Source organism: Zingiber officinale, chromosome 1A (assembly GCF_018446385.1).
Source record: "Zingiber officinale cultivar Zhangliang chromosome 1A, Zo_v1.1, whole genome shotgun sequence".
NCBI lineage: Eukaryota > Viridiplantae > Streptophyta > Magnoliopsida > Zingiberales > Zingiberaceae > Zingiber > Zingiber officinale.
Window position 1 is genome coordinate 96665861 of NC_055987.1, and position 18922 is coordinate 96684782.

Consider the following 18922-nt stretch of genomic DNA (forward strand, 5'->3'; position numbering starts at 1 on the left):
TAGAAAACAGATGACCCGAGAAAACCTCGAAGCACAGTCGGAGGTGAGGCGAATCTATTTCAAGGAAACTGCGACCCTCGTAGGTCTCGGTCCATCCACTTGATCGAATTCTATATTCATTCGACTGTAGCTTGCTCGACCTCTAAGTTCGTTCGGTCGTACGCCCGTCTGACCGCAACTCACTCTGCCTCTTCTTCACTCGGCTGCATGCCCGTTCGATCGTAGCTTGCCCGACCTCTATGTTCATTCGAACACACACCCATCCAGTTGTGCTCGCTCGGCTGCATGCCTATTCGGCCTCAGCTCGCTCTCTTAGTTCTCTCGGCCGCTCATTCGCTTACTCACTTGACCACTCGGTCACTTAGTCTGCGACTCGCCCATCCGACCGCTCACTCGCTCGACCTCTTTACTCTCTCTGCCGCTCACTCGCCCTGTCAGTCACTTGCTCGGTCGCTCGCTCGGTCTGCTCGGTTATCCGCTTGCTCACTTGGTGAGTTACTCATTTGCATCCAGCACTTGGTAGAAACCAGCCCCGGCTAACAGCCTAAGATTATCTACTTAAGTCATCATCTCGATAGATAAGTTGAATTTAATTTGGTGTATTTGAATTCAGCTAATTTCCAAAATCTTCGGCAATAGATTATTTTATTCAACAATCTTGAAACAGACTCAGTTTTGTTGACATGACCATAGAAAAGTGTTGAAGTGCAACAAACTTAACACACAAAGGCCCCCTCCACCCTGATTGGAACTGTGACAATCAATTATGAGAAAAAGTCAGAGAAGTTCAGTGGACTGAACTTCAAGAGGTGGCAACAGAAGATGCTCTTCTACTTGACCACACTCAATCTTGCTCGGTTCTTGACCAACGAACTTCCCAAGCATGCTGAGGATGTTGATGTGCAGACCATCAGTGCAGTGGAGGTATGGACTCATTCTAAGTTCCTTTGTCGAAAATACATCCTCAACTGCCTTGCTGACTCGCTGTACGTTGTGTATAGCATGAAGAATGGCTAAGGAGTTGTGGGAATCTGATAACCATGATTTTACTGTATTATTTTTATTTCATACATTCATGGTTTGATGTAGTTTTCATAGATGAAACTCATATTTACATTACATTTTATGCATTGTATCGATTTTGGACTTAATTATAAATTATTTTATTACGACTTTATTTGATGCTAATTTTTTATGGTTATTTTGTAGGCATCATAGGTTCTTGGACTGGGATGAATTTGAACCAAATTTGTGCTCGGATCAAAGTTTTAACGAGACTATCAAGCTTCAGAATAATAGTAGCCGTTCATTCAAGATTGAAGTAGATCTACACCATCTATTGAAGATCTGGACCATCCAACCTAATAAGGAGTAGATCTGGACCGTAGACGAAGATCGGTACCTTTGGATCAGATTTTAGGCCATCTTTCACCATTGATTGAACTCCGAAGCATTCCAGCCGTCCGATTAGATTGGGAGTTGTTTCAAAACCTGAGAAGCTACAGTGCATTCGATGGGCTCGGGCGTATGCGATTTGCTACTGTTCCTTCTTCTTCTTCACAGCGACGACCGACGCTCCCGTTCTCCATTCCAGATCTGTTAGCTAGCGTTCTTCACCAACGGCGATCCCTGAGCTCCGGCGTTCATCGTCCGAGGATATAGAGAGTGGCAGAGGGCATTCCCCAGTCCACGAGCTTGATTTCTATTTTTCCTTACCGCGATCCAAATCAGTGGGTGTTCCCTAGATTTACTATTTTCACCATCAACGGAGCTCGAGAGGTGTTTCCAGAAGCTTCGATTTCAACCCGAATTCCACTCCATCTGCTACACTCGAGTGATCTGATCAATCGGTTGAGTGAAGAAAATTCCAGATTTCAAATCTGTTTCTTCGTGCGTTGAGGACTCCACTCGGTTGTGAACCCGAAGGGCGTTCTCAGAGGCTATGAACATTCGGATGGACTAGTTGGAAGTTCGAGATTCAAAGCCAATTGCCTGAAGGGCGTTCCCAGAGGCAATCGTATAGTGACAGCAGGGAGGAGAAGCTTGCGGCAAGGATCTGTGATTGTTGAACGTTTCTTAATTTGTTTTTCTTGTAGTTACTTTGAATTGCTCATCACTTTGCTCAGATCTGAAGATCTGATTTCTTTACCTTACCATTTCTTCTTTGTTTCAGTTTTCTGAAATTCTGTTTCTAATGTTCTTTCTTGCAATTTTAATTTTGTTTGAGTTTTTACAATCCAAATTTTGTTCAACTACTGGATTAGTTTACAAACCAGTTTGTGTTTGACATTAGATGTTCTTATTATCATAAGTTCATTAGTTTTTGGTTAATTAGTTAGCAAAGTTTTTGTTCGATTCATTGGATATATTATGACTGTAATCATGTTTAAATGTTGAATGCTTATTTTGATGTATTGATTGCTACCTCTATTCAATGCTATTGTGACTGAATTTTTGAGCTTGATTGTTAAAGTTGATTGTGATTGAGAATTGGATGTAGTTCGGGTTCTACAAGGGAGTTTGAGTTTTTGAATTTACTTGTTATTGAGAATGAGAACTGAATTATTTGTTTTAATGATGTTTTGGAATCCAAACTTTACTGATGTTAATTTGATGAAATGAAATTATTCATGTCTAGATAAGAACATCCTTTCTTCGATTCTATTCTTGACCTTGGTGATGTAAGAATTAGATTTGAATCAATTCTAGAGCACACACACATCTATTAGTTATCCTTGGAAAAATATGACTTGGGACTCTTTACTACAATACTTATCTTGATTTTAATTGAGTATCCAATCTTTACTAATTTGGTGCGCCTAGTGACATGTGAAAAAGGAAGACACCAGAGTCCTTGGACAAGAAGTACAAGACGGAGGATGCGGGGCCAAGAAGTTCATCATGGGTTGATTTCTGGACTACATGATGGTTGCCTTCAAAATGGTGATCAACCAAGTCCAGGAGCTTCAGGTGATCTTGCACGAGATGCACTCAGAAGGGATGATTCTGAGTGAAACCTTCCAGGTGGCTGCTATAATTGAAAAGCTGCCCCCGGCTGGAAGGACTTCAAGAATTACCCGAAGCATAAGCAGAAGGAGATGAATGTGGAGGAACTCATTGTTAGGCTTCGCATCGAAGAAGACAACAAGAGTTCAGAGAGAAAGTTGTTCTATTAGGCTACTATGAAAGTCAACGTGATCGAGTACGGTCAAAACTTAAAATGAAAGAACCCTAAGTCTTCCAAGATGGGACCTAGAGGAGGCTTCAGCAAGAAGAAATTCTCTAGGAAGTGCTTTAACTGTGACCGAGTGGTCACAAATCTTCGGAATGCATAAAGCTAAAGAAGAAGCAGGAGACCAACCTGAATGAAGGACTAGAAATGACAACCTCTGCGAGTGGTCTCAGAACTGAACCTGATCAGTTCAAACTCGTGGCAATGGTGGATCGATACTGGAGCCACCAGACATGTGTGTTGCAATAAGGAGCTTCTCCATAACTTTAAAGAAGTCAATGGAGACAAACTGTTCAAGGGAAACTCAACAACCTTGGATATCTTGGGGCAAGAAAAAGTGGTGCTGAAGATGACCTCGGGCAAGGATCTTACTCTGAACAATATGTTGTATGTTCCAGAGATTCGGAAGAATCTAATGTCTGGATCATTGTTAAGCAAGTATATCTTTCATATTATTTTTGAGTCAGACAAAGTTGTACTATCTAAGAATAAAATATTTGTTGGAAGAGACTATATATCTGATAGGTTGTTTAAGCTCAATATAATGGTCATTATGCCTAAGATAAATAAAAATGAAAGCTCTTCCACTTATATGCTTGAGTTTTCATGTTTGTAGCATGGTAGACTAGGACATGTTAACTATGATGTGTTGCATATATTAATAAATATGCAAAGCATACTTGTATTCTACCTTGATCCAAAACACAAGTGTGAGATTTGTGTTGAAGCAAAAATGATAAGGTTATCCTTTTAATATATTGAAAGAAGCAACGAATCACTTGAGCTAATTTACATTGACGTGTGCGACCTCAAAGGCACACCAACACGTGGTAGGAATAAATACTTCATCACTTTCATAGATGATAACATAAAATATTATTATGTGTATCTTCTCAAAAGTAAGAATGAAGCTATAGAGAAATTTGCACTCTATAAGAATGAGATTGAAAACTATCTTAATAGAAAGATTAAGATGGTTCAAAGTGACCGAGGTAGTGAATATGTATTATCGTTCGTTGAGTTATGTGATGAACATGGGATCAGACATGAAATTACAGTTCCTTATACTCCTCAGTAAAATGGAGTTGTTAAACATAAGAATCGAACTCTAAAGGAGATAATAATTGCTCTTCTATTAAGCTCTGAACTGCTAGAGTTCATGTGGGGGGAAGCTGTATTAACAGCTAATTACCTTTTACATAAGGTGCCCGAAAGAAAATAGATAAGAGCCCTTATAAGTTGTGGAATGGAAGACAACCATCTTATAAATATTTACGAATGTGGGGGTATCTTACCAAAGTTTTAGTGTCTGATCCAAAAAGGATTAAGATAGGACCAAAGACTATTGATTACATATTTATTAGATATGCACAGAATATCTGTGGGTATTGGTTTTTTGTGTATGAGTCACAAATACTGAAAATACACAAGAACTCAATAATAGAATCAAGAAATACCTCGTTCTTCGAACATGTGTTTCCGTATAAGACCCGAGAAGATGCTAGCTCCTCAAAGCAGGCATATGAAATATAAGGTGAAGATGATAATGAGGAACCAGTGAAGGTTGAGCTTTGACGGAGCAAAAGAGCTTAGGTAAAAAAATCCTATGGATCGGAGTTTATTACTTTCATGTTGGAAAGTGATCCCGAAGTTACTCAAAAGCTGTAAGCTCTTTTGATGGAGCTCATTGGAGAGGGACAATTACATCTGAGATAAACTCTATCTTACAAAATCACACTTACAAACTTGTAGATCTTCCTCCCAGAAGTAAACCACTAGGTTGCAAGTGGATCTTCAAGAAGAAAATGAAGTTAGATGACACAATTAATAAGTATTAGGCCAAATTGGTAATCAAAGGATATTGACAAAAAGAAGACGTCAATTACTTTGATACGTATTCTTCGGTGTCAAGAATAACTTCCATTAGAGTATTATTGGCTATTGCCGCTCTATAGAATCTCGAAATACATTAGATGAATGTAAAGATAACCTTTCTAAATGGGAATTTAGAAAAGGAAATTAGGATAGAGTAACTGGAAGGGTTTTATGTGCCAGGATAGAAAAATAAGATTTGTAAATTGGTGAAGTTATTATATAGATTGAAACAAGCATCAAAGCAGTGACATGAAAAATTTGATAATGTCATGAAAGAATGTGGATTCAAGATTAATGAATGTGATAAATGTGCCTATATAAAAGTCACAAAGAATGACTATGTCATCTTGTGCCTATATGTAGATGACATATTTACATTGGGAGTAATAATAAGATAATCAAATCTACTAAAGATATGTTGAACTCAAAATTTGACATGAAAAATATGAGCCTAGCTGATGTGATTCTAAGAATTAAAATTCTTAGAACAATAGAAGGACTTGTTCTTAGTCAGTCCCATTACATGACAAGATTCTTGAGAAATTCACTAAGGTTGATACTACATTGGCACGAACGTCGATAGATACAAATCAACATCTATCGAAAAATTAAGGTGAAAGTATCTCTTAGATAGAGTACTCTCAAGTGATTGGAAGTCTGATGTACCTAATGAGTTGTACACAACCAGACTTGGCCTACATAGTAAATAAACTAAGTAGATACATGAGTAATCCTGGTGCTGAGCATTAGAAAGGGATAACAAGAGTACTGAGGTACTTGAGGTATACTCATGAATATGGACTACACTATACGAGATATCTTGTTATGATCGAAGGATACAACGATGCGAGTTGGATATCTGATATAAAAGACTCTAAGTCTATGAGTGGATATGTATTCACTCTTGGAGGTGTAACCATCTCCTAGAAATCTTCTAAGCAAACGGTAATAACCAAATCCATGATGAAATCTGAGCTTGTAGTGTAAATATCCCGTGGTAGTTTTGATGTGATCAACCAAGTCAAGTTAGGTCCAGTTATGTTTTGATGTCCTTGTGTCTAAGTAAGCAGGAACATAGGAGCATAAGATGTCGAGCGTAAAGACCCAGCTAGTGAGAAGTACGACACAGGAGAGAGTCGACGGGCTCGATGCGTTCGAGAGACTAGGTGCTGCGGAAGAGTACACTGGCGGATGAGAAGGAAGCGCGTGACAGTTTCGAGGGATGAGAAGCCAGAGCGAAAGGTTACTCAAGAGGCTGAAAAATGGATTCGGGTGAGCCCTATTTCGGATGGCCAAAATCACCCAAGCAAGTCGAGCTAGAGTGGAAAATCCGAACGAAAAGTCAATTAAATGTTAACTGTGGTCCGAGCGCTTGGAACAATTCTAGACGCCTAGACTCTGAGCGCCCGGACCACCTTAGGTGCCAAGGGTGCCCTTGGAGGCACCCTCAAATGCGGATCGGGTTTAAGCGGGTCCAAGCACCTAGAGTGGGTCCAGGTGCCCAGATCAGAAAGTTTATCCTAAAGTCAGTTGTCACTATCCGTTACGACGGGGATAAAATTTTATCACCTTCTAGGTGCCTGGAACCCTTCTAGGTGCCCCGATCAGGGCTATAAATACAACCCTGATCCCAGAAGTTAGAGACAACACTTGAAAATGATTCCACATGAATTTAGCTTTGTAATTGCGAGCTTTGACTGCTGTAAGAGACTACTCCGTTCAAAGGAGATTTTTAGTGAGCTTTAATTTCCTTGGATTAGCAATCCGCTGATTGCAAACCAAGTAACTCTTTCTGTGCCTCTTTCTTTTAATTAGGTTCTTAATTCTTTATGCAAGTGTTTATTTGAATCAAGCTATAAGTTTTGAGGAAGGTATTTATTTTTAATTTATTGTGCAGGTTATTCATCCCCCTCTAGTCGGTCGCAAGGGGCTTACAATTGGTATCAGAGCCAGGACACTTCAAGAGGACTAACTATCGATCGAAGTACAAGAGATGGCTGGACCGAGCATCTATCCATCGAAGTTCGAGGGAGATTCGTAAACTGGAAGAAAAAGATTGAGGTATTCTTTAAGATAGATTTTGATTTATTACTAATTATGAAATTTAGTTTTGTAGCACCAGACGACAAAGAAGAATACCAATGGACAAAAAAGGAGCAAGATGACTTCGTGGCAAATGGCAAAGCAGAGTTTCACCTGCTTAGAATTTTACCACCTCACTATGTAAATCGATTCAGAGCCTACGAGTCAGCTAAGGAGCTCTGGGAGAAATTCCTGGAACTACACGAAAGAACCTTGGAAGCAAAACTAATGAGATGGAATCTGCTCCAGAACCAGATCAACAACCTCCGATTAGAAGAAGGCGAAAATGTTGCACACCTCCACTCAAGGATCAAGGAACTCATTACCGAACTCATGAATTTCGGAGAAAAGGTAACCAACTGAGATTCTCTGAGGTACGCGCTTAACGTCTTTCCTAGGACTTCTGAATATCCTTAGTAGATACATATTACATCTCCAAGGATCTAGAGGTAAGTACTTTAGAAGAATAATTTTCCATATTTGAAGTTCATGAAACTAGATGTGTAGATCTGAAGAAGGAGCCCAAGCACAACATTGCCTTAATGGCAAAAATGGATGAACTAGAATTCGAAACATCCCTTGACGATGACGAAATGACATTCATGGTAAGAAAATTCAAAAAGTTGTTTAAAACTAATAAGTTTAGTCAAGTGCAGGATAAAAGAAGAAGAAGAAAGATAATATGTTACCATTGTGATAAAGAAGCGCATGTCAAAGACAACTGCCATAAATTAAAGAATAAGGAGAAGAACAAGAAGTTAATCCAGTCAAAATATAAAAATCTAAAAGCAACGTGAGACGAAACGTCGTCAGAGCAACCAACTCGAAATTATTCAGGACTTAATTGGTGTTATAGATATCATAAGAACCAAATCAGAAAACTATCATCAAAAAATATTCTGAAAAAATTTCTTATTAATCCGGTAAGAAAGAATCTATTTTGGATTCCAAGATCATGCTTAGATTAAATTGTTATGCATGCCTTATTTTTTAAAGTTTTTTTTCTTACAAATAAATTACTTTGCATGTTTTCTATTAGAATTTAATTTGTCTAAGAAAGAAAATTTCATCACTTATTAATAGAAAAAAATTTATTTATTTTTTACCATTAAATTATTTTGTATGGATTATTTAAGAAAAATTATTTTTGTCCATTTAAAAATATCTCACAAAGTTATTTTTGTAAAATTTATTTTTCTGTAGAACTTTATCATTTTCTCTATCTAAAATATTTTTTTTTTTAAAATTTTTTTGACCATTCATAAATTTTCTATAAATTATTTATCCAAATAAAATTTTTAATATTAAAAACTCTCAAAATTTTAATTTTTGAAATTTTATTTTTTTCTGCAAAGTTACTTACTATTATACATTCTCAGAAAATATATCAAGATCTTTCGAGGTGAATAACAATTTTTAAGTAGTTTTTTAGAAAATATATTTTTATCTAACAAAGAATTTATTTCTACTTAAAATAATATATATTTTTTTATATTTGCTTTATATATGACTGTTCAACTATTATAAAATTTTTTAGAATTTTTAAATTAATTTTTCTAAAAACAGTTTATTCAGATTTCTAAAATTTAAACTTCCTGATCTTTTCTGTATGATAGTCTATTTTTTTACCCTTAGACTCCAATTTATATTTATTTTAAAGTTACTTTCATGGAATACCCAATTTTAATATAATCAAAAGGGGAGAATTAAAGATTAAGTCTAGGAGGAGGGTATAATTTTTAAAACATGTACTTCTAATTTTATAACTATTATTTGTTTGTGATTCATCCTAACTTAACTTGGGGTTGCTCACATCAAAAAGGAGAGATTGTAAGTACCCCGTGGTAGTTTTGATGTGATCAACCAAGTCAAGTTAGGTCCTATTATGTTTTAATATCTTTGTGTCTAAGTGTGTAGGAACTTAGGAGCATAGGAGGTTGAGCGAAAGATGCAATTAGCGAGAAGCACGACACAGGAGAGAGAGTCGATTGGCTCGGTGCGTCCGAGGGATGAGGTGCTATTGAAGAGTACGCTGGTGGACAAGAAGGAAGCGTGCAGTGATTCCGAGGGACAAGAAGTCGAAGCGGAAGGTTGCTCGAGAAGGTCAGAAAATAGGTTCGAATGAGCTCTATTTCAGATGATTGAAATCACCCAAGCGAGTAGAGTTAGAGCGGAAGACCATGACATAAAGTCAATTGGATGTTGACTGTGGTTCGGGCCCTTGGAGCAATTCTAAGTGCCTGGACTTTGAGCGCCCGAGGCTCCGGGTGCTTGGGACTCCGGATGCCTAGATCTAGTTTGAGCGCTCAGACCACCTCGGGTGCTGAGGCCCCCCCCCCCCCCCCCCCAACTCCCCGCCCCGCAGAGGCTCCCTCGAATGCGGATCAGGTTTAAGCGGGTCCGGGCACCCAGAGCAGGTCAAAGTGCTCGGACCAGAAAGTTTATTGCAAAGATAGCTGTCATGATTGTTGCGATGGGGATAAAATTTTATCCCCTTCCAAGCGTCCCGATTAGAGCTATAAATATAGCTTTGATCCCAAAATATAGACACAATACTTAAAAATGATTCCATTTGAGTTTAACTTTGTAATTGTGAGCTTTGACTGTTGTAAGAGGCTACTCCGTCTAAAGGAGATTTTTAGTGAGCTTTAATTTCCTTGTATTAGTAATCCGCTAATTGCAAACCAAGTAACTTTTTCTGTACCTCTTCCTTTTAATTAGGTTCTTAATTCTTTATGCAAGTGTTTATTTTAATCAAGCTATAAGTTTCAAGGAAGGTGTTTTGTTTGAATTGATTGTGCAGGCTATTCACCCCCTCTAGCTGGCTGCAAGGGACCTACATGTTGCTCTTGACAAATGTGGTGAAGAGGCTGAATGACTACGATAATTCTTAGAGCCATCTGTATAATGGTAAGTCTAGATATATACGTCGTAGATATAATACCATTAGATAACTACTCTCAACGGGAGTTATCGCTGTTAACTATGTGAAGTCAAATGATAACCTAGCAGATCCATTAACTAAGGGGTTAAACAAAGAGTTAGTTGCAAGCTCATTGCGAGGGATGGATTTGATGCCGATTAGAAATGTTAATGCAAAGGAAACCCAACCTATGTAGACTGTAGATTCTAAGAACTAGGTTCAAAGGGACAACCTAATAGTACCGATAAAGTTGCTCACTATGGGGAAACGACCTAATGAATCAGTGAAGGATGGAGGTTAAGCACAAGACTATTAATGATCCAAGAAGAGTAATGTGGAATACTCTTAAGAGATCACTTATGTGAGAAAGAAGTGGGGCCGCTTCGAAGAGAATTGGAGACATAATTCTTAGAACTTCTCACAAAACCAGGTATTTTCATGGCCAAGAATGAACACACTCATGAAAACTGAGTTGTATTAGGGAGAGTCTTGGTTGAGATATGTCAATGCTTACACAAATGGATGAATAGTTCAAGAACATCACATCTACTGTGAGCCATTAAGCAAATAGATATTCACGAGGGAAGGTTCAAAGGGTAAAATCTACCTATCCTATATTGGACTCAACTATTGAATGCTATCACATACCCTATCTCCATTCATGTGGAGGATTGTTGGATGTATGTGAATGGAGAAGAGGTGGAAGAGGCATGAAACTTAATTGTGAATGAAACTTTAGTCTGACATTGAGAGTTTTAAGACACATTGGTTGATTTATAGTGATTAACATGCATTGATGATGCAAACAAATGCATGGGGAAATGTTCTCTCTCACACGTGGGTGCACAGGGGGGTGCAAATCCAGGACCCGGATTACACTGAACCAAGTTGACTCGTGTGTGAGCACTACTTTTGCGCACTGAATGCCCAACCGATCGGGGTAAAATTTTCCCGAGCGGAACAACCAACATGCTACATAAACTTTTTACTGCTTATTTAAGGGTGTAATGGATGCAGTAAGTTAAATATTAATGCAGCCGAGTGAAACGTTGACATTTCATAGCTGGCGAATAATGATTGATCCTGCCCGAAAATTGTGGAGATGAAAAGTTGGGGATGTGCTTGTTGCGTTGACTGGATGTAGACCACACTCTGATTTTCAAGCACAAGAAGCGTTAATGCCAAGCCAGGGAAGGGGTCCTCGGTGTTGGCCCTCCGACGCTCAAGTCAGTCACCGACACGAAGAAGAAGACAGAGTAACGGTAGCACAAGCGTAAATAGTGAATAATGCGTACCTCTACCGGTGTATGAACCCCCTTTATATAATTCCCTGGTGGGCGACATGCTCGCTTTTCAAGGCGTGGGCATGTTCTCCCATTAGTCGTGGACACGTTCCCTAATTTGTCCTGGACACATGGTCATGGACACGTTCTCTAATTGGTCGTGGGTGCGCCCTCCGATTTGTCCATCGTACAATCTACCTGTTGACCATGCCCCATGTTGACGACACCATCTCCCAAAAGTATATCCAAAGACTCGTTAGCGTTCCCGTTGATCGACTGAGCTGGATAGCCACTCGGCCAAGTACTCCTCCGCTCAGAATGACTTGACTGCTCTTCCATACGACGATGAGTTTCGATAGTACGTTCTTACCCAACCGGAATAGCGTTTTGGTCATCTCCAGGCTCCTTTGCTCCATGACGAACTTCTAGTGATCTTGACTGCACAGGTGCTTCGCTTGGCCCACCTCTTTACCGGTCGGCCAACATATGCCCGGTCAACCCCTGATATAGGGCTCCGTTCGACCGCCCTTTGGTGGGCCCGTCGGTCCTCTAGCGTTGACATCCTTGACTTTGACCTCCACATGGACTGCTATCTTCCTCCTTTGACCCACACTTAATGGGCCTCCTTTATCACCGCATCACAAGTCTTCTCCTCAAGTCTAGTCGAAGGAGGCTGCAAGTCTGACTAATTAGACAAATAGTGCCTCATGTGACCTCTGCCAATCGGACACTTTCTGTGGTGGATCGGCCATTCGACGATGTGATATTCAGATATCTGTGTCACTCGGGACGGTTGATGACTACACTTAGCGAATGTTCTCCTTTCTCCATGCTCTCTCGGATGAGCACCCTGTAATAGTGGTTGACGTCCTCCAAATTTCTGGAGGACGGTGTAAATCTCTGATTATTATGCCCGAGCACGCCGCCCATGCCTTTAATTAAGCCTCATTAATGCTCCGCTATAACCTGCTGACACATGTCCCACTTTTTGTTGCAGCACACTCGACGTGATAGGCAGATATCTGTTGGTTATGTGACAAGTGCCTTTTTAAATTCTACGGTCGGATCTTCTCCTAGTTTTGTGCAACCCTTGATCAGACGACTATAGGCGATCGGCCACGAGGTTTATAAACCTCCCTTTGCTCACAGTCGTCTTCACCGTGTCTTGCATCTTCTTCTTCGAGCAACCTTTGCGACGTTTCTTCTCCCCTTCTTCTCTGGTGACCTTTCTCAGTAAGGATTTTCTCTTTTCCTTTGTTGAATCCTCACATTGTTTCTTCCCGATTCCTTCATTTTTAATGGCCAGTTCTTCGCAACCCCCTGTGCTTGTCCTTGGGCTCTGGTATACTTCCACTGAGTCCAGGTCTGACGGGGAGGATATAGAAAAGATGAAATCCACCTACCACTTTCCATCCGATTATCAAATCGCTATTCCCTTTGCTTACGACCGGCCACACGAACCGCCAGTTGACTTTTTGACCTTCTTCAAGGACCAGTTTAGTGTTGGCCTTCGATTTCCCGTTCACCCCATCTTTTCTGTCGTTTGTAAATATTTCCACATCTCCCTTCATCAATTAGTGTCGAACTCCTTTCAGTTGCTATGTGGGGTAGTAGTTCTCTTCCGCCTGCATGACATTCCCTTGACGCCTTAGGTCTTTCATTATTTTTATTATCTTAAATTGTCCGAGCCAGGGACTTTCTTGTTCTAAGCCCGAGTGGGCTCGGTCTTCTTTGATAAAATATCATCCTCCAATAAGCATTAGAGGGAACATTATTTCTTTGTTCATTTTCTAGAGCGACCCGACTTCTCGACCGGTTGGCAAATGGAAGTGATGAAGCAACCATCGCTCGGGAGATACCGAAGTCGATCGGATTATCTCCGAGCAGCCTCCATCTTAGCCGATTAGAAGTATCACATTCACCAACTACTATTGGAGGGCGTCCTTTACGTGTTTGGCCTGAGCTCGATCTAAACACGGCTTTCATCCAGCCTAGGTATGCTCTTTCTTCTCTTCATCTTTGAATCTAACTGATTTTGCTTTCTTTTTTTAGCCCGCATCATGTTGAGGGTACGTCTTGTCGGCAAGAGCAGACTTGCGGACACTGAGATCAACGTCGCAGGGGTGGCTGAACTAGAGAGTCGCAGCCTACAGCCGGTCGGCGACCATGAAGATCCCCTCGGTGAGGTGAGCAAGACTCTTGTTCCGGTCAACGAGGGTGAAGCGACTCAGATGGCGACTAGTGGGGGTAGCGGCTGCTACAGCTGACCTTCCTTTAGAACGTCTTTCGATGTCGCTGATCGCGATGGCTTCAGAGTCGACCACTTCTGGCGAACCCCTGCAACAGTGTAAGAGGCACTGTGGGGAAGCTTCCTCCCGCTCCGCCACATTCGCCCTACAAACACCCGCCAGAGCCACCTCACACCTTGCTTCCGAGCGAGGTGAGACATCAACACTCGCTCTTCCCGAGCAAGGAGCCGCAGTGCTCCATACTTCCCTATCATCCGACCAGACGTCGTCGCTATTCGGGTTACCGCCAGGGATAATTTGTGCATCGTCGATCGCCTATATGCCACCTCCATCCTCGCCGACTGCACAAGTGTCCATCATCAGGTCGCCCCCAATGCCTAAGTCCACAGGCAAGGTGACTTCAGAGTCCTCTGGACCAAGCGGCCAGAGACAAATAACGGTCATCATCCACCTACCTATCGATGAGTGGCGTAGTTCGGGCGACATCGTGTCCCGCACCTCTGAGCACCAGATTCGGATTCAAGGGCCTCTAACACAAGTATGGGTCGATGCCCAGGCCCGCGCGGTGGTCATCTCACCGGGGGAGATCGCAAACAACCATACCGAGATGGCCACTAGAGTACATATGTTGCCTTTATATTTACTTACTTTCATATGTTTGGTACTTACAATATTATTGTTGCTATAGTATTGGGTCGAGAGTCTGGCCATGTACCAAAGGTTGACCTTTCTAGAATATGAAGTTCAACAACTGTGCGCTCCGAGCGGCCAATCAGAGGTCGCTCAGGCGCACATTGAGCAGTTGACTGCTGAGACGACCCAATTAAAGGACGATCTGAATAAGGGCTCCGAGCTTCTGCAAGCAGAGAGGAGCAAGAGTGTCGAGAAGGGAGAGGCTCAACAAGAAGGTCAGCTCCTTTAAAGCGAAGATTAATTCCACCAACACCTGGAAGCTCCGAGCCATCGAGGACCTAGATATCAAGAATAAGGAGGCCCAGTTTTTGGCTTAGAGTCTTAAGGAGGCTGAGGCCAGCTGAGTACTGAGCGGGAGAGTCGATTAGTAGAGCAAGCTGCGACGAAGGTCCAGCTCACCGCCAAGGATACTGACTTGGAATCATTGAAGCCTAAGTTGGAGGCATCCTGATCGACCCTTCAAATTTATCAAGACGCCTAGCCTGGTCAATTTGAAGTTTTAAAGCGAGATTACCTCCGCTCGGACCCGTTCAATGACTGACTCACCGATCAACCACTTTGCCTCTTCAACCTCGCCATTGATGGGACGCTCGACCAGCTGAAGGATGGTGGCTATCTTCCGTTCGCACTGACCAACAAGGTGATCAACTGGGAGAAGCTGACCGAGTCACTGCCGGATGATGTGTTGGATTACCTAGAGTGACCCCCATCTTTGCTCCGTCGGCCTCCTTTTGTAATGCCTCCCATTGTTTTGTAAAAAACTTCCAAGTGTCAATACATGATCGCTCATTCGGCGCATCTTTATTTCTTTAATTTTTACTAGCCTTCCTTCATGTCTCGTCGTTCGGTTCTAATAAGGCTTTGTACTACTTAGCGTTTCTTAAAATTTTTCAAAGTATAACCGACTGCTTTCTCGATCATCAGTGTAACTAGTCTTAGAGACGTCCGAATGCTAATTCCAACATAAGCCGAACGACTATATCATAGCGATGCGTCTCTGCTTTGGTTGCTACTCAACCTTTTAACTTAATTTAGGGCTTTATGTAAGCCACTCAGCCTCATTCATTGTCGACTCAATTTTAGAGCCGTCGCTCAGCTATTATTCGTTGTAGACTCAAGTTTATAGCTGTCGCTCGGCTGTTAAAGGTGTAGACGAGGGTTTATAGTCACCGCTCGACTGGTGACATAGACTAGGTTTTATAGTCACCGCTCGACTTTTGGCGGAGACAAGGGTTTATAGTCGTCACTCGACTATTGACAAAGATAAGGGTTTATAGTCGTCACTCGACTATTGACAAAGATAAGGGTTTATAGTTGTCACTCAACTTTTGACGTAGATAGGGGTTTATAGTTGTCGCTCGATTGTTGATGAAGACCAGGGTTTATAGTCGCCGCTCGACTATTGATATAGATAGGGGTTATAGTCAATGCTTGACTGTTGAAGACATAAACATGGGTTTATAGTTATCGCTCGACTATTGATGTAGACCAAAATTTAAAGTCGCCGCTCGACTGTTGACGTAGACTAGGGTTTAAAGTCACCGCTCGACTGTTGACGTAGACTAGGGTTTAAAGTCGTCACTCAACTTTTAACTTGGTCGATCAGCATGAGAGTCTGGAACACTTAGAATTTTTATTTATTGTCTTCCTGCATCCATAAGACATACACTTACACAAATACCTTTAGATTTAATCATGCACCTCTCACTCATCCCTATATGGTTGGAGATGGTTCGTGCTCCAAGGCTGCTCGAGCTTTCTCTCATCCTTGTTATGTAGGGAATATGCTTCCTAGTGGAGCTTCTTAATGACTTTAAAAGGTCCTCCTTATGGAGCCTCCAATTTGGTGACGTCGCCGACCGACTTCACTCTTTTCCAAACCAGGTCGCCGACTTGAAATGACCTTGGTATCACCTTTTGGTTGTAGTTCTGTTTCATGCATTATTTGTAAGCCATTAGCTGGACAATGACCTTGTCCCATGCTTCATCCACCAGTTGAGCTCCATGAGCCTCCGCTTGACGTTTCCATCGTCGTAGAGCTAGACCCGATCAAACTCTACTCCGACTTCCACTGGAACCACTGCCTCACTGCCGTACACCAGGTGGAATAGTATTATGTTGGTCGCCTCTCTTGGTGTGGTACGATGAGCCTACAAGACGCTTGGGAACTCATTGACCTAGCTGCCTCCAGCATGGTCGAGCCAAGCCCGTAAACCCCTAAGGATTTCTCGGTTGGTGACTTTCGCCTAGTCGTTGCTCTGACGATATACAACTGAGGTGAAAGCCTGTGCTATGTCGTAGCCCTCACACCATTCCTTAAGTCTCTGTCTGGCGAACTGCCTCCCATTATTCGAGACAAGATGGTGAGGGATGCCAAACTGATATAGAATATTCTACCATATAAACTTGACGACCATGTGTTCGGTTATCTTGACTAGCGGCTTGACCTCCACCCACTTTGAGAAATAATCTACTGCGACAAGTAGAAATCTGCGTTGACCGATCGCCATTGGAAATGGTCCAACGACATCCATACCCCATTGGTCGAACGGACAAGACATCATGGATGCCTTCATCTCCTTGATCGGTCGGTGTTAGATGTTCTGATATTTTTGACACAACAGGTAGGTGACCACTGTCCGGGCTACATCATTTTGCAATGTGGGCTAAAAATATCCCGCCAACAGGATCTTTCGGGCCAGCGATCTGCCGCTCGGGTGACTTCTGCAAGAGCCCTGATGCCTTCTTGAAGAATGTACTCAATGCCCTTCGGTCCGAAAGACTTGAGCAATGACCTTGAGAAAACTCTTTTATACAGCTGGTCTCCGATCAGAGTGAACCGTCCGATCCTCTTTTTCAAAAGGCGAGCTTCTTCCTGATCAATTGGAATACTACCTGATCAAAGGAACTTCATCAATGGGCTCCTCTAGTCACTTAGGAAGTTTATTCCATCCATCCTTTCGATGTGCGCCATCATTGAGACTTGCTCGATTGACTGTTCTATCACGATTGGTGACAATGAACTGACTAACTTAGCCAACTCATCCGTGATCTGGTTGTCCGAGTGGGGCGATCTTCTGTATAACAACTTCTTGGAAGTTTGCTTTCAACTTCTTGAAAGCTTCTACATATAGTCTGAGACGGGAGCTGCTTATTTCGAATGCCCCCAATAGTTGTTGAGTGACCAGCTGAGAATCCGAGTGGATGATGACTTTTGTAGCTCCAACATGCCGAGCCGCCTGCAAGCCGGATATTAAGGCCTCGTACTTGGCTTCATTATTTATAGCCCGATAGTCTAGTTGCACAAACAGTTGTATCCTATCCTCTTGAGGCGAAATCAAGAGAATGTCAATCCCACTACCTTGCTGAGTGGATGATCGGTCTACATATATTTTTCAAGTCACGTTTGGCTCGGCGTCCTGGACCTCAGTAACAAAATCTACTAAGGTCTAGGCCTTAATCGTCGTCTTGGGCTGATATTGTATCTCCAACTCACTCATCTTGGTTGTCTATTTAATCAGCTGTCCGGATGCCTCTAGGTTAAGAAGGACTCTTCCCAAGGTATTGTTGGTCAGCACGACAATCGGATGTGAAAGGAAGTACAGACGAAGTCTCCGAGCGATAAGTACTAGCGCGTAAGTCAATTTTTCGAGACAAATGTAGATTGATTCTACATCTTTTAATATATGATTCAGAAAATATATAGGTTGTTGCTTAGAACCGTTCTGACACATGAATGTTGAGCCAACCACATACTCGGTGGATGACAAGTAAATCATTAGCGGCTCACCAGCGATGGGCTTGGTCAATACATGCAAGGAGGTAAGGTACTCCTTGAGCTCTTCTAGTGCCTTGTCACATTCCGTGTCCCATTGGAACTTAGTCGCTCGACGCAGTATCTTGAAGAACAGGTGGCTCCGATCAGATGACTTGGAGATGAACATTGATAGCACGGTGATCCACCCGGTCAGCTGTTGAGCCTCCTTCAAGCTATGGGCCGGGGCATGTCCTATAGTGCCTTCACTTTGCTCGGATTCGCCTCGATCCCCCATTCGGTGACAATGTATCCGAGGAAGAGGTCGCTCCTTCCTCCGAATAGGCACTTGTTTGGGTTCAGCTTTATCCCGTACACCCTCAAAATATTGCAAGTTTCTTCGATGTTTGTACAAAGGTTAGCAGCTTAGAGGGATTTTATTAATATATCATCGATATATACCTCCATGTTGCAGCCAATCTACCGTCGGAACACCTTGTTCATCAATCTCTGATAGGTGGCATCGACATTCTTCAATCCGAATGACATGACATTATAGCAATAAGTTCTGTCGACAGTGATGAAGCTAACCTTCTCTTGATTCTCCTGGGCGAGCGACACTTGGTGGTAACCTTAATATGCGTCAAGCATGTAGATCAGCTCGCAACCCGCCATGGAGTCCACCATCTGGTCTATCCTGGGCAGGGGATAGAAGTCCTTCAGGCAAGCTTTGTTCAAATCATGAAAGTCGATGCAGACTCGCCATTTGTTGCCTGGCTTGGATACCAGCATGATGTTGGCGAGCCAGCTTAGAAATTGAACCTCGCGGAT